General features: G+C 44.8%; 1 long non-coding RNA gene and 1 pseudogene across 1 annotated transcript in view; one reads left to right on the top strand and one right to left on the bottom strand.

Annotated features, from left to right (window-relative positions):
* The first annotated feature begins 740 nt into the window (after positions 1-740).
* LOC102160363 (ATP-binding cassette sub-family A member 17) overlaps positions 741-25,244 on the top strand; it is a 60,780-nt gene continuing 36,276 nt past the window's right edge. Inside the window, exons 1-6 of the long non-coding RNA XR_014842598.1 lie at positions 741-930; positions 1,660-1,921; positions 7,795-7,922; positions 9,229-9,388; positions 11,118-11,217; positions 11,494-11,750. This is a non-coding gene — a long non-coding RNA (ATP-binding cassette sub-family A member 17). The remainder of the gene's footprint in view (positions 931-1,659; positions 1,922-7,794; positions 7,923-9,228; positions 9,389-11,117; positions 11,218-11,493; positions 11,751-25,244) is intronic.
* Positions 19,349-20,251, bottom strand: LOC100622811 (small ribosomal subunit protein uS5 pseudogene; annotated as a pseudogene).

The raw sequence follows: 25,244 nt of genomic DNA, 5'->3' as shown, positions 1-25,244 counted from the left end.
AGTACATGAGGGAAGGAGGGACGTGTGCACTGGGCAGAGACAGCCAGTGCAAAGCTCTGAGGCAGAAGCGTGGTTTCTCTTGGCCGAAGACCTGTGACACAGGAGCAGGGGGAGGCGCGGGAAGTAGATTAGGAGATGAGAGGGCTAACGGGCTGTACCCCGTAAAGCTGTGTAGAGCGTCATAAAGCCTAGACTCTTCCTTGGAGTAAAGCGGGAGCCATTAGAGCGTTTTGAGCAAGGGCGTGGGTGTGACCTGACTTGAACAGGATCAGTCTTGCTCCTGCAGGGAAGATGGATCACAGGGTGGCAGGAGCAGACACACTGATGCCACTGAAGAGGCTCCTGCAGAAATCCAGGGAAGAGATGAGGCCGTGGTTGGACCAGGGTGATGAAAGTAGGGTGGTGAAAAGGGATGGAATTCTGGGTATAAAGTAGAGCCAACAGGACTTGCTGACAGACGGTAGGGTGTGAAAGAGAGGAGTCAGGAGGAATCCTGGATAATGCAGAGCATGGCGCTGTCATCAACTGAAGGAGGAAGACTCAGGACGATCTATTGTAGGAGAAATATGGGCAGCCCTATTTACACAGGAAACTGGACGTTTGGGGCTAGAGTTAGAGGCGAGGTCAAGGCTGGACTTGGAAATTTGAAAGTCATGCTGCGGGAAAGGGGCCCTGGAGCACTCTGGTCTTTAGAGGGTGAGCTGCGAAGGGGCTAGAAAGGAAGCAGGAAGAGAGTCCAGAGGGATGTGAAAGCCTAAGAGAAGAAAGCTTGTGAGAGATGAGAGCGTAGCTCAGCTTTCCTCTGTTCTGCACTGCATTTCCCCCGTTTGTTTCCGAGCTAGTGGTGAGCCCTCCTCTTCAGCTAGAAAAATGACAGTGTTCGTTTCAAGGAACTTGAAACTTCTTCTCTGGAAGAATTTCTTGTTAAAGGCGGGGATGGGCATCTCTAGGAGAAATCCGAGTCTCCTGTGGGGGAAGTGAATGTCTCAGCTAAGTTGGTTTCTGATAAGGGAGTAAGGAAAAAATTAAGAACTTTACTTGTAAAGGAGTCATTTTCCGCAAATGAACCATGTTTCCCTAGTAATTCTCTTCGTCCTAATTATTGAAGATAGCATCATTGTTATGGATTTCTAGATATTGGTGTCACAGAAAAGATAAGAGGTGTTTCTAGCTAACTTTGATTCTGTTTTTTTCTTTTTCGTGTGTCGTATAGGGAAGCTGGAAGAAATAAGAGCATTTTTTTTTTTCTTTTTATGGCTGCATCTGTGGCAGATGGAAGATCCTGGGCCAGGGGTTGAATTTGGAGCTGCAGCTGTGGTCTACACCACAGCCACAGCAACACCAGGTCCAAGCTGCATCTGTGACCTACACCGCAGCTTCACATCCTCAGAGAGACAAGAGCAGGTCCTTAACCCACTGAGCAACAACAGGAACTCCAAAAGAATTCTTTTTTTTTCCTTTAGCTGCACCCACAGCATGTGGAAGTTCCTGGGCCAGAGGTCGTACCTGAGCCATAGCAGGTATGCTTAAGATCGAATCCTTAACCTTTAGGCCACCAGGGAACTCCCGAAAGCATTCTTAATGGAAGAACATTTGCCATCTAGCTACTCATGCTTGTATTCTTTTGTGGATTAACATATGGCTTTTGTTTTATCTTAGAAAGGAAAGATGCTGGTAACAGTCCTTGAAATCTTGATGTCGTTACTGTTTTCTGCAGTTATAATGTATCTTCGTTTCCGTAGTTTGCCAAGAAACAGACCTCCCTTCGACTACACTGCAATTGATATCACTTCACTGCCAGAATTCTTGTATCTGTTTCCTCTGAAAGCGAGATTTCAACTAGTTTATGTCCCTTCAAACATTGAAACTTTGAAGAATATCACTGAAATGGTGGAAAAAACATTTGATGTTGAATGTGAAGGTTAGACATAAAGATGGGGTAAGGATAGAGAGGGCATTTTTATCAGGTATAGTTTGAAGTTTTCCCCCTGTGACTTCTCATAGTAGTGGTTCCAAATCCGGGGTCTCCAAATTCTGAAGAGTCTGCAGAGTCTGGTAGGTGGGGGAAAGCCATCCCCGGAGTTTTTATTATTTCACGCAACACCCCAGAGGCTTATATATTTACGTCATAAGACTTCAGGGCTAATTAAATGTTAAGTATTTGGTTTTTTGTTAGGTATTTTGTTTTTAACTTACTGCAGGGACATTGTTTATTTCATGTTAATCCGAAGCCCTGGTTTTCAGTTATAATATATCTCTGACTAATTAGAAACAGCAAACATTCAGAGGCTTTAACTGGTCTCTTTCTTCCTCTTCTTATTCCAGTCTCATCCGATCTCTATGTGGAGCCAGAAGGATCTTCAAAAGATTGGTGAGATTTGGCCAGTCTCGGGCCGAAGCCCCTTTGGTCACTTCCCATTGCGCTGAGAGTCAACCAGAGCCTTCCCCAGTCTTTCCTGCATCCTGTCGTCCTTGTGCTCCCACACTCTGGTGGCGTTGCCACCTTTCAGTTCTTGCAAACTGTGAGCTTTTCCTCCCTTCTGACAGAATGCCTTGCCCCTGGCTTTTCCTATGAGTTGCTCCTTCTTATTCAGGTTTTAGCTGAAACAGCACTCAGGAAGGTAGGTTTTAAGTTTCTCACCTTTGCCTCTTGCTCGCTCACTGAACTCCGCTGGCTATGTTTATAGCATTTTGATAAATGTTGAATTACGTCACCGCTCAGGGCTTCCCGCCTCGCCCGAAGTGTCCCGCTAGGCGCCACCTTCATGAAGGAGAGGGCTGTGTGTGCTTGGTTCATACGCTGCGCCTGGCACACAGTAGGTGCTCAGCACATGTTTATGAATTAATACAGTTAGGTAGGTGAAAGTTCTCAAAATGGGGAGTCATTTTTCAAAGTTGCTATAATTGTAACATATTTTATTAAGTAGTCTAATAATACATCATGGACAAAATGAAAAGAATGAGCTCTCCTCTCCCAGCTCTGAGTGCCACTCAACAGAGACTGTTATTTTCAAGGCCCTCGGAAGTAAAATGCTTGGGAACGACTTTTTTGAAAGTTGTGCTTGATGCTTGCCTAGTTTCTAAAATACCGTTTTAACTCAGTTACCTTTTATAAACATGAGGTTACAAAGTTAAAAAAAAACAAAACAGAGAAATCTTCCCTGATGAGGTGATAAATTGGATAAAACATGATAAAGAACGAGCCACGGGAAACGGGAGAGTGAGGGGTTTCAGGAGTGGGGCTGTCCAGACAGGGCAACAGCATGTGGCCAGGCCCTGGGGGTTTGAGGATGTGCTAGCCATCGCCTGGGACTGAAGTAGGTTAAGAGAGTTAGGCGAGATTTGAAAGGTCTGTAGAAGCCCCAGATTTCAGAGCTGTGCAGCCCTTGTTCAAGAGCTTGGGTTTTCTTCTGCATGCTGAAGGAAGCTGTTGATGGAGTTTTTAATAAGACAGGTTACGCTGCAATGTAATTTGTTTTAAAAAGATTTCTCTGGAAGAGCGATTGGCAGGGCTGGTGTTTGTAGACACTGAGGAGGGAAAAGACGCCTTGCTAATTGCCAGATACAGTGCTTCCACCCTTCTGTCTCTGAGCTCATCCCAGCAAGGATGCTTGCATCTACTCCTCTTGGAATTCCCTCCTCCTCCGCGCGCCTGACACCGCACAGCCCATCTGTGTCCATCTTCCGCTCTTCCTGCTGCAGTCTTCTTTGCTCCCTTCCTGTCCTCAGACAGCTTTCTGCCTTGCTTTCCTCCCTCTCTCCTCACTACACGACGATGCGTGACACAACACGATGTTGAAATTAAAACCTTCAAGTTCCCATCCCTAATCCCACTTCCCAGAATTCTTTGTCAGCTGTTCAGGATGTGTTTTTCTGGAATTAAAAAAATGTTTTTAGGAGTTCCCATTGTGGCTCACAGGTAACAAACCCAGCCAGTATTCATGAGGTTTCCGGTTCCAATACTGAGGAACTATCAGGACGAATAAAATAGGGTAAAAATATTTTATTTCTTGATCCAAATGGTGATCATTTAGATGTTAATTTTACAACTGTTCGTTAAACTGAGCAGTTGTGTTTTGTATACTTTTCTATGCACATACTACCTCGTGCAGTTTAACCAAATATGTGTGTGTGTGTGTGTTTATGTTTAAAAAGAAACCTAAATACGGATAAGGAAACAACAGGGGAAAAAAGGGAAATTTACTCACAACCCTACAACCCAGATGTGAGTGCTGTTCAAAACCTTGGGAGGGAGCTCTGGAGGCTCAGCAGAAACGAACCCCACAGGATCCGTGAGGATGCACGTTAGATCCCTGGCCTCACTCAGTGAGTTGGCGGTCTGGTGTTGCCATGAGCTGTGGTGAAGGTCGCAGACGTGGCTCACATCCTGTGTTGCTGTGGCTGTGGTGTAGACGGGCGGCTACAGCTCCAGTTTGACCCCTAGCCTGGATCTTTCTTGTGTTGTCACTGCACAGCTTTGCTCACTGGTATAGGCTGGGTTCCATCCCTTGCCCGGAAACGTCCATCGGCCTCATGCATGGCCAAAAATAAATAAATTAATAAATTAAATTCAACCTTGGTATACACCTTTCCTGTCCTTTTTCTAATGAAAATAGGATCATCTTGTATGAACCCTTCAGTAGTCTACTTTTTATTTACTGCATTGTTAACATATTTCTATATTCTTAGATATTTTTCTAAAAAAAAAAATCTAGGTGAGGGAAAAGAACCCAGAGAGGTCAGCGGAGTCTTTAAATTGCTTCTTATAAAAGCTGCATCATACGAGGGGAAACTGAGCTGTAATTTCAAGCCTCATAAGGTGCAGGGGAAAAGAAGAAAAAGTCAAGGCTCATTCAAAGTGGGAAGTCTCACAGGAGACCATCTCCCCGTAAAGCTCAGCCCCTGATGCCTGTACTCTTAGCATCAGGTTGAGCCAGAAGAAAACCTGCTTCATCCCACCCCTGAGGGGCTGCAGGGAAGGATGCTTCTCCTTCTCTTCTTCTTGGGGCATATAGAAGTTCTTGGACTAGGGGTCACATTGGAGATGCAGCTGCTGGCCTACGCCACAGGCATGGCGACACCAGACCTGAGCCATATTTGTGAGCCACATGCAGCTTTTCGGATCCTTCATCCACTGAGTGAGGCCAGGGGGTCGAACCTGCATCCTCACAGACACTATGTTAGGTTCTTAACCTGCTGAGCCACACCAGGAACTCCATGGAGAGTTGCTTCTGAACTGAGCAAAGCAGCAAGAGCTCCCATCCCTGAGATTTGTAGCTCAAATTCACAACACCTGGTTGTCAAAAAAGAGAAAATCCCTCAAAGCATGGAGGGAGATGTCAACTGCCAGATGCAAATGTAAACCTTCTCTGGAAGAACACACCGTGATTCTGTCTCTCAAGAAAGGTGGCCACAAGTGAATCCTGGTCAGTGACAGACACCAGGAGGCAAGACAGCAAGCGTAAAGATGAGCATGAGCCACAGACGCAAAAGCAGAGCCAGAAGAAGGGTTCAGACAATGGAATGATCGGCCTGCCCTTGTAAGATCACTGCTTTTACTAGATGTACGGAGTAAAAGACAGCCTGAACGTATTTGTAGGTGGCATTTCACATAAAAAGTCACTTCACCGACGTGAGGGGAAAAAAAGAACCAAAGAGAACTTCTAAAAATGAAAAACAAAGTAATCAAAATATAAAATTCAGCCGACGCTAAAACTGGTGAACTGAAAAAATAGATCTGAAGGAAAGTTTCGGAACACAACGCAGAGAGAGAAGCAATGACAGAATATAGGAGAGAGGTTAAGAGACGTAGCCCTTGTTATTCAATTCCGGACTTGACTAGGAAGTCTGTAGTCCCAGGAAGTGCCCACAGCTGTCTTAGGACACCAAGGAAGTGATCCTGAGGGTTGAGAAACAAAAGTCTTGCTCCTACGCTTTGAAAACTGGATCAAGTCCTAACTTTTGTGGATCAAGCGGTTGTTTTGCTTTGTTCCGACAGAAAGTTAAAAGTCCAATACGCCTTGCAAGACTTGTTTTTAACCTTTTTTTGGGGGGGCGGCAGAAGGTGTAGAATAGCTTTTAAAGATAACGTATCCCATTACTAAGGTGTGACTCTTCTAAATGCCTCAGGTGATCCCCAGGAAGCGTCCCACGGGCGGGTGAGAACTCCGATGCCGCCCGGTCTCAGGTGGGTTCTGGGCTCCCCTTGGCTCGTCCCGCCAGTCCACCCAGGCAGGGCATCTCTCAGTAGCGGGGTCCTGTGCGCAGACTTCTGGGGCTGTTTCCACGTGCAGCCTGCTCCTCTGGGGAGCTCTGCCCTGCAGCTTGCAGCCCTTTCACACTCTAGACTCTCATCGCCGCCAGCGCCAATGCTGGGCTGTGTTCCACTCGGGTTTCTCCTCCTGGTTTTATGGTGCGAAATGGGCCTCCAGACAGAAAACCAGGGCAATCTCTGTGGTCGCCTCGCTCGTGGCTCTTTTCTCAGGAGTTGTCACGCTGTGCGACGTCTTGTTCATTGTCTGAAACACTCCATTCTTTTCTCTCCTGTCCAGTTTTCTGGCTATTTTTGGTAAGAGGGCAAATTATATCTCTGTTACTCCATCACGGCCAAAAGCATGTCACAAAATATACAAAAGAATTGGCTTGCAGAAATTGTGTCATGATGGAAGAACAGGGGGCTAATGGTAGGCGAATGACCTTACCAATCATTCGAATTTTTGCCGTGTGCATGCCCTGTTTCTTTTAATGTAGGTAATAAAAACAGTATTTTCAGAGATACTTGAGAAAAGTATTGCCACGCCAAAACAAAACCAGACCCCCTGTGAAAATGAAACAGTGAAAGAAACAGAAAGGGGACTTAGAAATTTAAAGTGATTTAACCCTAACCCTAACCCTATCAGATTCCTTTCCTGGAAATAATGACATGGGCATGTCTGTGGAAGGGTCATCCTCTATCGGTGATGGGGAAGATGACGTTGAGGAAACCTTTGAGAATGAAAGCAAAGAGATAAGGAAGTGGAAAGTGTGGAAGATGCTGGGACGGTCGTAAAGGACAGGGCAGGTCTGGGAGTCCCAGCCACTCGGGTTTCTAGAAGGAAGGAAGGAGACAAAAGAGGGGAGGAAAAGAAAGCAATGTAGACGAGATTCCCAAAAGAAGACCCGCTTCCAGCGTGAACAAGTTCTCTAGTTACAAGCCGGGAAACAAGAAGGAGCAAACTTGGGCACGGATTAGTGACCTGTCTGAGCCACGGGACCAAGGCATAGGGGTCTCACGGCTTCTGGGTCCCTACAGGGAGGCAGGAACGCTGCCTGCTAAGCATTCTAAGGAAGAGTCATTTCCGGGGAGAATCCTGTATTAGCCAGTCAGATGTGAGGGCAGTCGACTGTAGAAGCGACGTCTCTCATCCGAGCGGTTATATTTCCTCGTGGATTTCGTTTCCCTTTTGGTGGTTTTAACCATGGCGAGAATGGAGCCATCATTTCCTCTACTAATGTGGACAAGAACTGTGTTCGCTCCACCACAGCCCTAAGTGCCACCCAGCTGAGCACAGGACTACCAGAGCCTGCAGAACCCACAGAGGTTTAGGCTGTCGGCATTTGACGCTGTGCTCCCGCTGCCGAGCGCAGCGCCAGGCACTCACACAAGATGCACCCATTCATTTGCAGAATGAAAGACATTTGCCATCCCTTGGGTGAAAAGCTGGCCGCCCCATTTCTCCTGTGGTAGAAAGCGGAGAGTTGGGCAGCATCTGCCTTCCCAGCAGCCACACACTGACTGGGTTTTTCTCTCTCTAGTTCTAGGCCACCCTTCGGTGCCTTCATTTGAAAAGTACATAATTCAGGATCCCAAAGCTGCCTACGTATTGACTGAAATTGTTTTTGATCATAGCTTCGATGGCAGCAGTGAACTTTTGCCACCTAAGGTAAGGGGCATCTTTTCTATCAGGCCTTGTGCCACTCAGCCTTGAGCACGAGTTCACTAAGGAGTCTTGTTACCAGAGCTGCCCCTCGTCTGCTTTGTCAGCTGCTGGCCATCTTACTTCCAGAGAAGATAAGAAGATACTTCTTATTTTATGTCTTCCATCCTGGACTTGGCAATCCCTTCCAGTTTCCAGATTCTCTCAAAGAGAAGACGTTTTGTGGAGCACGTCTCCTTCCTGAGGGTACAGGACAGCATATGTTCAACTGCTGGATTACAGAAGTGAGCCCTGGTGCCATACTCCATAGACTGGAGGCCCAGCTCTGCAGCGTCCTACTGTGTACCTCTGGGACAGTCACTAACATTCCTGGTCCCCAGTTTCCTTATCAGTATGGTGGGATTAATAGTGGTTCCTAACTCGGAGAACTATTGGGAAGAGTAAATGAATTGATGCCTATAAAGTGCATGGAGCCCGGAGCAGAGGCCTTTTCCAGAAGTGATAGTTACTGTCATTATTTCTGTCCTCGCAGACGGCAGATGTGGTAGATTCATTTGTTTAAGGAAAAGGCAGTATTTTAAAAATCAGAATACTTGGTTTCTGTTTCCGGATGAGAAAACCACTAGTGTATAGCTTTTGTATTGTGCTGTACAGTCTGCCAAAAGTCAATAGCTAGAACTTGCATGGGGTGTTGGTAGATGGAGACAAAGCATTTTTCAAACACTTCCTGATGCCAGGCTCATCACAGGGGCTGTCTTACTTGATCGCACCTACCTCTTGAGGTAGGTACTATTAACATCATTCCTGGAGTTCCCTGGTGGCCTAGTGGTTAAGGATCCAGTGTTGTCTCTGCCGTGGCTTGGGTCACTGCTGTGGCACGGGTTTGATCCCTGGCCCTGGAACTTCCACGTACCATGGGCGTGGCCAAAAAACAAAACTAAGCATCACTCCCATTTTACTGATGAGGAAGCTGAGGCAAGAAGATTAGGTTACTTGCCCAAGGTGCCATGGCTATTCATTAGGAAATTGGGCTTTGAATCCAGGTGGTCTGGCTCCAGAGCCTGCCCTCGGAACCGTTCTGCAGCACTCCTTTCATGATGGAGACTCAGAACCCATTGTCTGTTTCTTAGGAGGGTCACAGCAGGGTGCAAGGAGGACCACCACCACAGTGTGCTGCCCAGAGGGACATCTGCCACGCGGGTGCCTTTCCTCTAGTCGTGGCTGACATCGGGCACACCCTCGCTCCATCCTGTTCCTCTTCTGAGTTTCATGATCTCATGACTGATTATTTGCTTCTCTTTATTCTTCGTAGGTTAAGTATTAGTTGTGCTTCAGTTACTTTCAGAGGAATTACGTATCCCTGAGGATAACGTTCCATCCAGATGACTTTCGAGGCTGGAGCACATCCTTTCTTTACCCTCCTAACCTAGGCCAAGGACCCTGGGACTATGGGCATTCAGATGGGGGAGCGCCTGGGGAGGAGGCCCCTATGCTTTTCCATGAGCAGAGCCACTTTTGTACCATATTTATAACGCTCTCTGTGTGGTTTTCGCTGTTTGAACACTTGGAGGTTGAAGGAGTTATGTTTAGAAATGTGGCCTTCGGTGAAATGCTTTCATTCTAGAGTAAGCTAGACCGGTAGTTATGCATTTGATTGTTTTATGATACTCAATTGTTTGAGGAAGGATGGAAGCATTTTATAGGAACGAGTGCCTTCTTTATGTTTCTGTATGTGTTAACTTTTCTGTTTAAAAAAAATGTGTATTTGCTTTTAGCTTTCTGCAGGCTACAGGAGAAGAATGGGACAATGTAGACACCTGCTCCTCCCTCCTTCACAGTAGGCCTCATTTTCTTGCCTGAAGGTCCACGAACCAGGCTGCTCTTGGGCTCATGCCCTCCGCTTCACTGTCACCTTTTGGCCTCCCTTTTTGTGAGGGTTTAGGGTGACTGTCCTCTAGGGAACTAACTGATTTATAACATTAAGCTGACAGTCTGTACCACCTTGTTGAGTGACCACAGAATTGACCTGGAACTTTCAGCTTTAAACCCACCACGTGGGAATCTAAGTCCCAGGGTTTTCGTGTGATTCTAGAAAAGACATCAGCAGTTCCGCAATAGAACTTCTACATGCAATCAAGAATATGTAACCGTTCCCAGAATTTTACCATCAACGACGTGTTCCTGCCTTTTTCATCCTGACAGATCTGGCGGCCTGCCTAGGTCTAGGCCATCAGAAGCCCTTAATCTCCTCTGTTCCAGTGCTGCCATGTCCCCTGCTTCTCTGCCTGTATGGAGGGCTGGTGACCCTTGCTTGGAAGTGGGGCCATTATCTCTTAGAAAACTCTGGAGCCGAAACTCGAAACTCTTTGCCTTTCAATCCATTGTTCCCCAAAGCCAACCTCAGCACACCAACTGTGCTCTACTGAAACGAGGGATTGCTTATGGGTAAAGATAGTTTTTGAGGCTTGGCAGGCAAATTGAGTAACCCTAACCCTTGGACACAGCAGTGACAACTCAGAGACAGGTCGCAGCAGGTGAGGAGAGCTGTGTCTTCCAAGTGCTCTGAATTTAACGATCTCACATGTGCCAGCTGGGCACAACTGCAGAACAGACCCCCTTTCCCAGAAGCCCGAGTACTTGGAATAGAAGATGTAGCCCCTCCTGGGAGAGTGTTGTGTTGGATATTCCTTGGTTTGTCTGCCCAGAACTCCTGTATCCCACTTCCTGATAGAGGACACCCCCACTCGGCCACCAGGGTCCTGTCGTGACTTTCTGCTCTTTCTTCTATACTGTAACATCTTGGCTATAGGAATGCCTTTTCTTTTTTTTTTTTGTCTTGCTATTTCTTTGGGCTGCTTCTGCGGCATATGGAGGTTCCCAGGCTAGGGGTCGAATTGGAGCTGGAGCCACCGGCCTACGCCAGAGCCACAACAACGCGGGATCCGAGCTGCGTCTGCGACCTACACCACATCTCATGGCCACGCCGGATCGTTAACCCACTGAGCAAGGGCAGGGACCGAACCTGCAACCTCATGGTTCCTAGTCGGATTCGTTAACCACTGCACCACGACGGGAACTCCCAGGGCTTGGCTTTTCTACTCCTCTCTGTGAGGAATGTCTAGTCATGACCCATCGGAATTATCAGGTGTTTGGCATCTTCATTCTTAATCTCTTCTGCTTGACGTCCACTATTTTCTCACACAGGATACAACAAAGAGGGCTCGCTGGCCATACAGCATGCAACAGATAAAGCCGTCATGTGGCATCACGCTCCCAGCGAGACAACCAAGATGTTTGAGAGTCTCAATGTCCTTTTATTTTGTTTAAAAAATTTTTTTTGTCTTTTTGCTATTTCTTGGGCCGCTCTCGCGGCTTCCCAGGCTAGGCGTCCAATCGGAGCTGTAGCCACTGGCCTAAGCCAGAGCCACAGCAACGCGGGATCCGAGCCGCGTCTGCAACCTACACCACAGCTCACGGCAATTCCGGATCGTTAACCCACTGAGCAAGGGCAGGGATTGAACCAGCAACCTCATGGTTCCTAGTCGGATTCGTTAACCACTACGCCACGACGGGAACTTCTCAATGTCCTTTTGAAGAGATTTCCACATGGAGCCTATGTCCAGGATAGTTTCTTCCTGGTCCTTCAGAATGAGTCCCCTCTTCTCATGCTCAGTTTCATCTGCACTGAGCTTATCACCATCAATTCCGTTGCACTGGAGACAGAGAGAAAACTGAAGGTAACTCCATCTTTGTCAGATGTGTGCTTCTCCCTGGACAGGAACGTATGGGAGCTGCTAACACCAAATGGCCAGAGTCGGAGTGCAGCCAAGGCGGGTAAGAGGTTGCTTTAGATATCAGAGCTTCCAAGGTGAGTTGGAACTTGGGTATTCTTTCATCATTTTAACCTGCTTGCATCTCAGGCAACACCATCCATTATTACAGGAATTCCTGCTTTCAGACTGGGAATGTCCAGCCTAGTGGTTCCTAATTTGCTAGCACACTGCCTCACACATGACAGGTATTCAGAAAATGCTTGTGGAATGACTACCTGATAAGCCGGAATTAACACAGCCGCATTTTGCCGCAGGGTGGAAGGGAAGCATGCTCTAGGAAGACACAACTTCTCTGGGAAGACAAGGTCGCTCTTGCTGAGTGGCTCTACTTTCTGCAGTCCTATGACTTAATTTCTCCTACTACTTCTCTCCTCACTTTTTACTTTTTAAAATATCTCCTTTTCTCACTTTTTAGTTTTCTTCTCTTTTTATTGATTCTTATGTAGTAAAATAGCCTGCCAGTGGCTCCCTGAGCCATGCGTGGCCTTGGTGTCCGGCTTGCTCTGTCTTCCTGCATATCCTGGCATAGGGAGCAGTCCCACTGCTGCTGCCTCATGGAGCCGCGGGTGGGAGTGCTTACTGTGATGTCATGGAAAGGCAGGGAAGCTGCTTTCTGCGGCAAAGGGTGACAGTGGGATGGTGGCCCAACTGGCAGGCCTCTTCACTTGGCTCTGCAGCGACTGTAAGACCCCAGGGAAATTAGAAGCTTCGGGCGTGTTGTTGGACTCCTTTTAGTTCCCAGATGGAGGAGGGGTTTTCTCTTGCTGTTTGTGAAATTGTCTCAGCAGCAAATTGGTGGAGGGAAAGGGTGGGCTGGGCATCAGATGTTTGCACTTAGGCCCTTGACTCGATCATGTGTTTCCTATTTCACAATTGAGTCTACTCTTTAAACAAGAGTAGGCTAAAGAACATGCTTGAAAACTTAAAGTTAAAAACAGCCACCAATAGTATTTAAAAACCCTGGAGAGGAGTTCCCGTCGTGGCGCAGTGGTTAACGAATCCGACTAAGAACCATGAGGTTGCTGGTTCAATCCCTGCCCTTGCTCAGTGGGTTAACGATCCGGAATTGCCGTGAGCTGTGGTGTAGGTTGCAGATGCGGCTCGGATCCCGCGTTGCTGTGGCTCTGGCGTAGGCCGGCGGCTACAGCTCCGATTGGACCCCTAGCCTGGGAACCTCCATATGCCGCGGAAGCGGCCCAAGAAATAGCAAAAAGAAAAAAAAAAAAAAATAAACAAAAACTCTGGAGAAAATAAAAAGGAAGAAAATGTAGTCCATACACCAAAAGACAGAAAACAAAGGAAATCACCCAAAAAAGCATACGGAAGAGAAAGTATAGATTAAACAGGATGGCAGAAGCGCAAACACGGCAGCTGTAAAATAAGTGGAATCACCTTTCCTTTTAAACGAAAAAAATCAGACTAGCTCAAGAAACAAAATCCAACGAACACAAAATGGCCTAAGACATGTTAAAACATGATTTAATAGTTCGCACTTAAAACATGTGGTGCTTTCCATGTGCTGGGCAACCTGGGCGACCGTTGCCTCCTTTCGCCTCCTCTCTTTTGTTTGGCCTCCACGTGCACCCTCTGCTTTTCTCCACCTTGCTCTTTGTATGAACGTGGGACTGTCCTGTTCCAAAACACGCGCCCACGGGAGGGAGCCTGAAGAACCTCAGAGAAAGCAAGTAGGGGCTTAGGTCAGGGTGTGCTGTGTCCCCCTGCCCCAGCCCTCTCCCAAAAGGTCACTTTGGGCTTGGTCTGTCCCTGAACCGAAGGTCACTATCCTCGCAGGATATCTTGCTCCACAAGACTCTTTCCCCTTCTGGATTCCAGTAGCTTCTGTAACTTCTCACCCTTTCAGACCAAAGAGTGGTAATAACTCTTTAGCTGCTGGCCCGAGGTTTCTGAACTGTCCTGTAGTGTGACCTGTCACTGTGTAAGCATTTGTAATTAGGCCTCAATTTACTCTAATGTGAGTGTAATGTCTGTTTCCTTTAGGGACCCTGACTGATACACAATTCTATGAGATAACTACTACTGTTATTTGTATTTAGAAGAGGAGGTAACCTGAGGCACACAGAGATTAGTAACTGCAAGATAACTTTATACAGGACAGTACAACTAGCAGTAAAAAACCTATTTTTATTCTCCGATAAATAATAGCTCTCCCTAAACAAAGTAAAACAGATTTCCAATACCTAAACTTTCACCTTTCCAGGTAGAGTCTTAGATGGTGTATGCCAGAGAGGAACATGCTCTATTCTAGCTGGGTGAATTGTCTGAGGAAGGGCATCCACTGGGGAGTTCTAGAAAAGCCCTCAGCCTCAAGAGGCTTATGTGGGTATGGAGTTGACTCTCCTTTCTGTTCAGACAATGGCTTGAGGCTCAGCCCAAACCTTTCAACTCTTCCTTGGTAAGGAACCAGGAGTAGGTAAGTTCTATTTTCAGGAGGAGCCATTAATATGGGCATCTGTTTCATTAGGGAGAGTGCCCTGATAGAGAACTGAAAACAGGAAAACGAGAAAGAAGGGGGAGCAAACAGTGTCATTTTCTACTTTAAACACAGAATAGAAACAGTATTCTGAGAGCTAGGCCCTTTGCAGACTAGCTTGTGTTGGTCTAGTTTTGATCTGATCTGAGTACATAAATAAGTTGAGGAGGGTTAAAATGGATTGTCTTTCATTTAGAAGCCTCCTGGGCCACCCCTTCTACCTTGGCGCAAGGCCTTGGCTCTAGTTTAATAGGTCCCTTTTCCGTTCCTTAGCTAGGTGCTAGGTATTTCTCCTATAGGTGGGCCCCTCCATTTGGAATACCCTCTACTTCACAATTCATGTTGTATTCGTGTCTTTCAGGAAGACTTTCTAAATTTGATCATCAGATTTCCATTCCATCTTCCGATAGCATGTTGTTTCCACTTCTATTGCAGTATAGACAGAGCTTTCTTAACTCACCCCCATGTAGTCTGTTCTCAAATGAGCTGACACGCCATCACTCATGAAGAGCTTTTTACTTGGAACGCCCAGCACTCAGCAGCTAGTGACCTTCTCTCTACTACACATGGGCTTATCTCCTCTCACCAGCTGAGTTGTAACCTTATCAAGGTTTGTTCCTAAATCTCTTTATGCCTTACATGTTCTAATAATTTGTCCCTTTATTAAATTTTATGTAAATGGATGAAATGGACTGCATGAGGTTGCCCTAGAAAGTTTGTTTGAATGTTTTGGAAAGACTCAGTAAGATACTCTCTAAAAACTACGTTAGTAAATTTCACGTGGGTGAAACCACTGTAAAATTTGGGGAGAAAACGATAACAACCTGGGAAGCGTCTGTACTAGGTGGCTTCACACTTGTATTTACATCTTCAGTACACTTTGAAGACTGCAATCTTGGAGCAGGCCCATGCTTCAGAAGAAGAATTCACACCCACCAGTGGACAGGCACCAGCCCCTCCCACTGGGAAGCCTGCTTAAACCCTTGAACCAACCTCGCCCACCAGGGGGCAGATAGCAGAAGCAAGAGGAACTACACTCCTGCAGCCTGTGGAATGGAGAATACAAAGATAGAAAGTTAAACAAAGTAAGATGGCAGAGAAAGATGTTCCAGGTGAAGGAAAAGATAAAACACCAGAAAAACAACTAAGTGATGTGGAGATAGGCAATGTACCTGAAAAAAAAATTCAGAGTAATGTTAGTAAGGATGATCCAAGCTCTTGGGGAAAAAATGGGGGCACCGGAGTACCCGTCGTGGCGCAGTGGTTAACGAATCTGACTAGGAGCCATGAGGTTGCGGGTTTGATCCTTGGCCTCGCTCAGTGGGTTAAAGATCCAGCGTTGCTGTGAGCTGTGGTGTAGGTCGCAGATGTGGCTCGGATCCCGTGTTGCTGTGGCTCTGGTGTAGGCCGGCAACAACAGCTCTGATTAGACTCCTAGCCTGGGAACCTCTATATGCTGCAGGAGCAGCCTAAGCAATGGCAAAAAGAAAAAAAAAAAAAAAAAAAAAAAAAAAAGGAGGCACAGACCAAGAAGATACAAGAAATAAATGTTTAACAATACACTGGAAGAAATTAATAACAGAATAAATGAGGTGGAAGAACGAATGAGTCGGAAGACATATGTTGGTGAAAATCCATAGAACAGAATAAAGAAAAAAGAATGAAAAGAAATGAGGACAGTCTAAGAGACCTCTGGGATAACACTAAATGCACCAACATTCATGTTTTAGGGGTCCCAGAAGGATAAGAGAGAGCGAAAGTGCCTGAGAAAATCTTTGAAGAGATAATAGCCAACAGTTTCCTTAACATGGGAAAGGAAACACGAATTCAAGTCCAGGAAGCACAGTGAGTCCTATACAGGATAAACCCAAGGAGGAACACCCCAGAACACATATTAATCATACTGATCAAAATTAAAGAAAAAGAGAAAATATTGAAAGCAAATGGGGCAAGAAACAAAGAACACACAAAGGAACCCCCATGAGGTTATCAGCTGATTTTTCAGCAGAAACTGTGAAGACCAAGAGGTAGTGGCATGATATATTTATTTTTTGTTTTATTTATTGTCATCTTTGCTATTTCTTGGGCCGCTCCTGTGGCATATGGAGGTTCCCAGGCTAGGGGCCAAATCGGAGCTGTAGCCGCCGGCATATGCCAGAGCCACAGCAACGCGGGATCCGAGCCGCATCTGCAACCTACACCACAGCTCACGGCGATTCTGGATCGTTAACCCACTGAGCAAGGCCAGGGATCGAACCCACCCGCAACCTCATGGTTCCTAGTCGGATTCGTTAACCACTGCACCACGACGGGAACTCCGCATGATATAGTTAATGTGATGAAAGGGAAAAACCTGTCAACAAGTATGCTGTACCTAACAGAGCTCTCATTTGGATTCAGCAGAGAAATCAAAAGATAAACAGATAAGCAAAAGTTAAGAGAACTCAGCACCACCGAATCAGCTTTACAACAAACACTGAAGCAACTTCTCTAGGCAGAAAAGAAAGGGCCATAATTAGAAATAAGAAAATTACAAATGGGGGAGTTTCTGTTGTGGTGCAGTGGTTAACGAATCCGACTAAGAACCATGAGGTTGCAGGTTCGATCCCTGGCCTTGCTCAGTGGGTTAAGGATATGGCATTGCCATGAGCTGTGGTGTGGATTGCAGACGCGGCTTGGATCCTGCGTTGCTGTGGCTCTGGCGTAGGCCGGTGGCTACAGTTCTGATGAGACCCCTAGCCTGGGAACCTCCATATGCCACGGGAGCAGCTCAAGAAAAGGTAAAAAGACAAGAAAAAAAAAAAGGGAAAAGAAAATTACAAATGGGAAGGCTCATGGTAAAGGCAAACATATAGTGAAGGAGGAAATCATCTACCTTCACACAAATAGGGTATCAAAACCAGCAGTCGTGAGGAGAGTACAAAAGCAGGATTTTGGAAATGTATTTGAAATTAAGGGACCACCAACTTAAAACAATCTTGTATGCATGTTGACAGCTATATAAAAAACTCATGGAAACCACAAACCAAAAATCTACAGTAGATACACACATGAGGAGAAACAGCAGTCCAAACACAACACTAAAGGTAGTCATCAAATCACAAGAGAAGAGAACAAAAGAGGAAAGGAAGAAAAAAGACTATAAAAATAAATCCAAAGCAGTTAACAAAATGGCAGCAAGAACATAAATATCAATAACCACCTTAAATGAAAATGGATTAAATGCTCCAGCCAAAAGGCATAGACTGGCTGAAAGGATACAAAAACAAGACCTATGTATGTGCTGTCTACAAGAGACCCACTTCAGATCTAGGGACACATACAGACTGAAAGTGAGGGGATGGAAAAAGTTTTTCCATGCAAATCGAAATCAAAAGAAAGCTGGGGTAGCAACACTCATTTTACACAAAATAGACTTTAAAGACTGTTACGAGAGATTAGGAAGGATGTTACATAATGATCAAGGTGTCAAGCAAAGAAGAAGATATAAAAACTGTAAATATATACAGTTTACAATTGTAAATTATAAATGTATTCACCCAACATAGGAGCTCCTCATTAGGCAAATGCTAACAGCCATAAAAGGAGAAATTGACAGTAACACAATAATAGTAAAGGAATTTACCACCCTGTTACATCAATAGATAGATCATTCAGATAGAAAATAAAGAAACATAGGCTTTAAATGACACATTAGGTTGGAGGGACTTAATTGGTATTTATAGAACATTCTATCTGAAAGCAGCAGAATACGCATTCTTCTCAAGTGCATGTGGAACATTCTTCAGGATAGATAACACTCTGGGCCACAAAGCAAGCCTTGATAAATTTAAGAAAATTGAAATTATGTCAAGCATCCAAGCACAACACTTATGAGATTAGAAATCAACTATAAGAAAAAAACCCCTAAAAAACACAAACACATGGAGGCTAAGCAATGTTACTAAACAACCAATGGATCACTGAAGAAATCAAAGGAGAAATTGTAAAGAAGACCTAGAAATAAATGAAAACACGACAATTCGGAGTTCCCATTGTGGCTCAGCGGGAATGAACCCAACTATTATCCATGATGATGCAGGTTTGATCCCTGGCCCCACTCAGTGGCTTAAGGATCTGGTGTTGCTGTGAGCTGTGGCATAGGTCACAGAAGTGGCTTGGATCTGGTGTTGCTGTGTCTGTGGCATAGGTCGGCAGCTGCGGCTCTGATTTGACCCCTAGCCTGGGAAATTCCATATGCTGCGGGCGTGGCCCTAAAAAGAAAAAAAGAAAACATGACAATTCAAAATCTGTAGGACACAGCAAAAGCAGTTATAAGAAGGACATTTATAACAATACAGTCTTACCTCAGGAAATAAACAAAAATCTCAACCTAACGTTACATCTAAAGCAACTAGAGAGGGAGTTCCCGTCGTGGCTCAGAGGTAAACGAATCTGACTAGCATCCATGAGGACACAGGTTCAATCCCCGGCCTTGCTCAGTGGGGTAAGGATCCAGCATTGCCATGAGCTGTGGTGTAGGTCACAGACATGGCTCAGATTCTGCGTGGCTGTGGCGTAGGCCAGCAGTTACAGCTGCAATTTGACCCCTAGCCTGGGAACCTCCATATGCTGCATGGGTGGCCCTAAAAAGCAAAATAATAATAACAATAATAATAATAATATAAAGCAACTAGAACAAAACCCAGAGTTAGTTGAAAGAACTCATAAAGACAGAGCAGAAATAAATGAAATAGAGATGAAGAAAACAATAATGAAACTAAAAGCCGATTCTTTGAAAAGATTAAAAAATTGGTAAACTTTTAGCCAGACTAATTAAAAAAAGGGAGAGGGCTCAAATCAATACAATTAGAAATGAAAGAGAAGTCCCAACTGACACCAGAGAAATGCAAACAATCCTAAGAAACTACTACAGCTGTATGCCAATATAATGGACAACCTAGAAGAAATGGACAAAATCTTAGAAAGGTCCAATCTTCCAAGACTGAACCAGGAAGAAATAGAAAATATCAACAAACCAACCACAAGTACTGAAATTGAAACTGTGATTTAAAAACTTCCAACAAACTCTGTGCTGTACTTTCTTTTTTTTTCCAGTTTCATTCATTTTATTGTTCTCATATAGAACTATGCGGTGGCCACAGCTGGAGCCTGGGTCCTCTGCACGGAAACTCTGGTGTGAGTCTTCACAAGATGGTCAGTGAATTCCTGATACGGAGACTTGGTGAGCACTGTCCCTTTCGAGAGATCAGGAGTGAGACAGCTGTATGTCTTGGAAATGACATCAAAGGTGGCCTTGGTGAAGTTGCCCATGGTGGCAGTGCAGCCCCTGGCAGAGGTGTAGCAGTCATCAATTCCCGCCGTCATCAGTAGCTTCTTGAGCACAGGGGCTGAGACAACCAGTGCCCCTGGGGACAGGGATGAGGCGCACCAGCACGGAGCCACAGCGGCCAGTCACCTTGTAAGGGACGGTATGGGGCTTGGCGACCTTGTTCCCCCAGTAGCCTCACCGCAGGGGGACAGTGGAGAGTTTGGCCAGAATGATGGCCCCACGAATGGCGGTGGCTACCTCCTTAGAGCACCTGATGCCCAAACCGACGTTTATGGTTGTAATCTCTGGTGGCAACAAATGCCTTGAACCTGGTCCGCTGACCAGCACGGGTCTTCTTCAGCACCAGCATGATCTTCAAAACCTCATCCTTGAGGGATGCCCCCAGGAAAAAGTCAATGATCTCGGATTCCCTGATGGGCAGAGAGAAGAGAGAGATCTCTTCCAGAGGCTTGATCTTCATGTCTTTGACCAGGCAGCCCAGCTTGGTGATGGGGAGCCACTCCTTGGCCTCAGCTTAGCCTCCACCACCTCCGAGGCCTTGGCCCCTGCCGCGACCCTGGCCTAGAACGCCGCTGCCAAAGCCTCCACGGAAGCCGCCTCGGCCTCCCATTCCAGGGCCCCCGGGGCCTCCAAGCCCTCCCGCAGCACCAGGGTCATCTGCCATTTGATGTTTTCACAGAGACGCTCTATGCTGTGCTTGAGAATTATGTTATAAAAGAACACCCCATAGCATGGGAAGGTAGTCTATATGTTTAGCTAAGTGGATGGAGTATGTTGCAAAATAGTATGCTTGGTGTAAAGACATTTATTCTAAAATATAAAATTATATCCATAAATAAAATTAAGTCCATAAATAGAAAAAAATTTTTTAAATAAAAGTAAAAACTTCCAACAAAATCCAGGGCCAGATGGCTTCCCAAGCAAATTATATCAAACATTTGGAGAAGTGTTAACCTCTATCCTTCTGATACTCTTCCCAAAAATTTCAGCGTAAGGAACACCCCCAAACTCGTTCTTTGAAGCCACCAACACCCTGATACCAAAACCAGACAAAGATACCACAAAAAAAGAAAATTACAGACCAATATTACTGATGAACAAAAATACAAAAATCCTCAACAGAATACTAGCAAGCTGAATCCAACAACACATTGAAAGGATGATATACCATGATCAAGTGGGATTTATCCCAAGGATGCAAGAATTTTTCAACATCCATAAATCATTCAGTGTGATACACCATATTAACAAACTGAAGAATAAAAATCATACGATCATCTCAATAAATGCAGAAAAAGCTTTTGATGAGATTCACCCATTTATGATAAAACCTCTTTAGAAAGTGGGTGTAAAGGGAACTTGCCTCAACATAACCAAGGTCATATATGACAAACCCACAGCTAACATCATATTCAATGGTGAAAAGCTGAAAGCATTTCCTCTAAGGTCAGAAATGAGACAAGGATGCCCACTTTTTCCACTTTTGTCACTGTGGTGTGAGTTCAGTCCCTGTTCTGGAAACCTCCACATACTGCAGGTGTGCCCCCCTCCCCACACACAGAAAAGTATATGCCCCTCAGTGTCCATTGAAGCACTATTTACAATAGCCAAGATATGGAAGCAACATAAATGGCCACTGACAGAGAAACAGATAAAGAAGTAGTGGTACATCCATGCAATGGAATATTACTCAACCATAAAAAGAATGAAATCATGCCATTTGCAGCAACATGAATGGGTCTAGAGATTAACATGCTAAGCGAAGTAAGTCAGATAGAGAAAGACAAACATTATATGACATCACTTATATGTAGAATCTTAAAAAATGATACAAATGAACTTATTTATAAAGCAGAAACAGGTTCAAAGACTCAGAAGAAAAAAACTTAGAGTTACCAAGGGGGAAAGATTGGGGAGAGGGATAAATTAGGAGTTTGGGATGAACATATACACACCACTCTGTGTAAGATAGATAATAAACAAGGACCGGAGTTCCCGTCATGGCGCAGTGGTTAACGAATCCGACTAGGAACCATGAGGTTGCGGGTTCGGTCCCTGCCCTTGCTCAGTGGGTTAACAATCCGGCGTTGCCGTGCGCTGTGGTGTAGGTTGCAGACGTGGCTCGGATCCCGCGTTGCTGTGGCTCTGGCGTAGGCCGGTGGCTACAGCTCCAATTTGACCCCTAGCCTGGGAACCTCCATATGCCTAGGGAGCGGCCCAAGAAATGGCAAAAAGACCAAAAAAAAATAAATAAATAAATAAAAAATAAATAAAATAAAATAAACAAGGACCTACTGTACAGCACAGGGAACTCTACTCAGTAGTCCGTAATAACCTATTTGGGAAAATAATCTAAAAAGATTTCATTTTGCTGTGCATCTGAAACTAACACAACATTGTAAATCAAGTATACTCCAATATAAAATAAAAATTAAATTGAAAAAAAGTTAGTTTAACCAAAAAAAAAAAAACCCCAAAAACAAAAAAAAAGAGTTCATGTTCTGACTTTGGAATACTGACATACATCATATATTTATATGCTTTAACTTGAACCAATTTGTGTTTGATTCATTGACCTACTACCAGTTCCAATCTTAAAAGATTAAAAACTGAATTTCTGGAGTTCCTGTTGTGGCGCAGTGGAAACAAATGCAACTAGGAACCATGAAGTTGCCAGTTCAATCCCTGGCCTCGCTTAGTGGGTTAAGAATCTGGCGTTGTCATGAGCTGTGGTGTAGGTCACAGACGCGGCTCAGATCCCGAGTTGTTGTGGCTATGGTGTAGGCTGGCGGCTGTAGCTCTGATTAGACCGCTAGACTGGGAACATCCGTATGCCATGTGTGCGACCCTAAAAAAAGCCAAAAAAAAAAAAAAAAAACCAAACAAAAAAACCCCTCTATTTCTGTACTTAGAGTGTGGAGTATACAAGGTTATTATCATATATGTATCTAGACTGTGAACTTTTGGAAGTCAGTTGCTCTGCTTGTTATATTTTTCCTGCATAGTAAAATGGGTTTTTCCTAATGGGTTCATAGTGCTTTGTGTTTATTCACTTATTAATTTTTTTGTTATTGTTGTCTTTTGTCTTTTTTAGGGCCGCATCCAAGGCACATGGAGGTTCCCAAGCTAGGGGTCTAATTGGAGTTGTAGCTGCTGGCCTACGTTAGAGCCACAGCAACACCAGATCTGAGCCGCGTCTGCAACCTACACCACAGCTCACAGCTGCTCCGGATCCTTAACCCACTGAGTGAGGCCAGGGATTGAACCCGAAACCTCATGGTTCCTAGTTAGATTCATTTCTGCTGCACCAGGATGGGAACTCCACTTATCAGATTTTTTTTATGGTCATACCTGCAGCATAAGGAAGTTCCTGGGCCAGGGATTGAGTCCAAGCTACAGCTATGGCAATGCTGGATCTGTTAACCCACTGCGCTGGGCCAGGGCACCTATGGCAGTGACCTGAGCTGCTGCAGTTAGGTTTTTTTTTTTTTTTTTGTCTTTTTTGTCTTTTTGTTGTTGTTGTTATTGTTGCTATTTCTTGGGCCGCTCCCGCGGCATATGGAAGTTCCCAGGCTAGGGGTCGAATTGGAGCTGTAGCCACCGGCCTATGCCAGAGCCACAGCAACGCGGGATCCGAGCCGCGACTGCGACCTACACCACAGCTCATGGCAACGCCGGATCGTTAACCCATTGAGCAAGGGCAGGGACCGAACCCGCAACCTCATGGTTCCTAGTCGGATTCGTTAACCACTGCGCCACGACGGGAACTCCTGCAGTTAGGTTTTTAATCCACTGCACCATAGTGGGAATTCCATCACTTATCTAATTTTTATTAACTTATATTTACCAGACATGCGCATTAGAGTTACAGATAGAAATGACACAGTCCTTTCCCTCAGGCGCTTCTTGGCAATAAAGCCAAATGTTACAAAGAAATCACAAGTGCCAAGGCAGTAGCATGTATAGACGTGATGGCTGTGTGGAGGGTGGGCAAAGCTGACTAGAGAAGGCTTCATAGAGTAGGTAACATTGATTTTTTTCTATTATTTTTGTCCTTATTCCATTTAGTTCTGCTCTATTTATGATGTATTTCCTTCTACTAAATTTGGGTTTTGTTTAGTCTTCTTCTAGTTCCTTTAGGTATAAGTTTAGGTTGTTTATTTGAGATTTTTCTCATTTCCTATGGTAGACTTGTATCACTATAAGCTTCCTTCTTTGATCTGCTTTTGCTGTGTCACATAAACTTTTATTATGTTTTCGTTTTCATCTGTCTCCAGGTATTTTTTAATTTTTTCTGTGATTTCTTAAGTGACCATTGGTTGTTTAGTAGTATATTATTTAGCCTCCATGTGTTTATATTTTTTGCAGTTTTTCTTTTCCTTTTTTTTTTTTTTCTTTTTATGGCTGCACCTGTGGCATATGGAAGTTCTTGGGCTAGGGGGTTGAATCAGAGCTGCAGCTGCCAGCCTGTGCCACAGCCACAGCAGTACTGTATCCAAGCCACAATTGAAACCTAGGCCACAGCTTGTGGCAACACCAAATTCTTAACTCACTGATTGAGGCCAGGGATTGAACCTGAATCCTTATGGATACTACATCAGGTTCTTAACCCACTGAGCCACAATGGGAACTCCTGTCGTTTTTTTTCTCATAATTGATTTCTAGTCTTGTAGTGTTTTGATCAGAAAAGATGCTTGATAAGATTTCAATTTACTTGGGAGCTCCCAGTGTGGTGCAAGGGGATCATTGGCTTCTCTAGAGTGCTGGTTCTCCAGCCCAGCATTGCCACAGCTGCAGCATAGGTCACAACTGCAGCTCAGATCTGATCTCTGGCCTGGAAACTCCATATATCATGGAGTGACTAAAAAAAAAAAAAAAAAAAAAAAAAGATTTCTGTTTTCTTAAATTTACTGAGGCTTGTTTTGTGGCCTAGCATGTGGTCTTTCCTAGGGAATATTCCATGTGGAGTTGAAAAGAATGATATTCTGTTGGTTTTGGATGGACTCTGTGTGTGTGTGTGTGTGTGTGTGTGTGTGTGTATCTCCATCTGGTGTGTAACATGTCAGTTGAGGTATGCTTCATTATTGATTTTCTGTTTGGATAATCTGACTATTGATGTAAGTGGGGAGTTAAAGTTCCCTAGTATTATTGTTACAGTTAATTTCTCCCTTTATGTCTGTTAAATTTTTTTTTTTTTTTTTTTTTTTGCAACCATGCAGCATATGGAGTTCCCAGGCCCGGGATCATATCTGAGCCACAGTTGCAACCTAAGCCACAGGTGCAACAATGCCAGTTCCCTAACCCACATGCTGGGCTGGGGATCAAACCTGCATCCCAGTACTCCCGAGATCCCACCAATCCCATTGTGCTGCAGCAGGAACTCCTATGTTTGTTAATATTTGCTTTGTGTATTTAGGTGCTATTTTGGGTGCATATATGTTTACAATTGTTATATCATCTTCTTGAATTAATTCCTTGAACATTGTGTAATGTCCTTCTTCCTTTCTTGTTACAGTCTTTGTTTTAAAGTCTATTTTGTCTGATATAAGTATTGCTACCCTGGCCTTCTTTTCATTTCCAGAAACATTGACCACTTTTTTCCATGCCCTCATCTTTAGTCTGTGTGCATCTTTATTTTTTACTTTTATTTCATCTTTTTAGGGCTGCACCCG

This window comes from Sus scrofa, chromosome 3 (assembly GCF_054392235.1).
Source record: "Sus scrofa isolate SSC_HxYL_T2T_F1_AM1 chromosome 3, Sscrofa_HxYL_maternal_Yorkshire_Landrace_v2.0, whole genome shotgun sequence".
Classification (NCBI taxonomy): domain Eukaryota; kingdom Metazoa; phylum Chordata; class Mammalia; order Artiodactyla; family Suidae; genus Sus; species Sus scrofa.
This window is presented reverse-complemented; position numbering and strand designations above follow the sequence as displayed.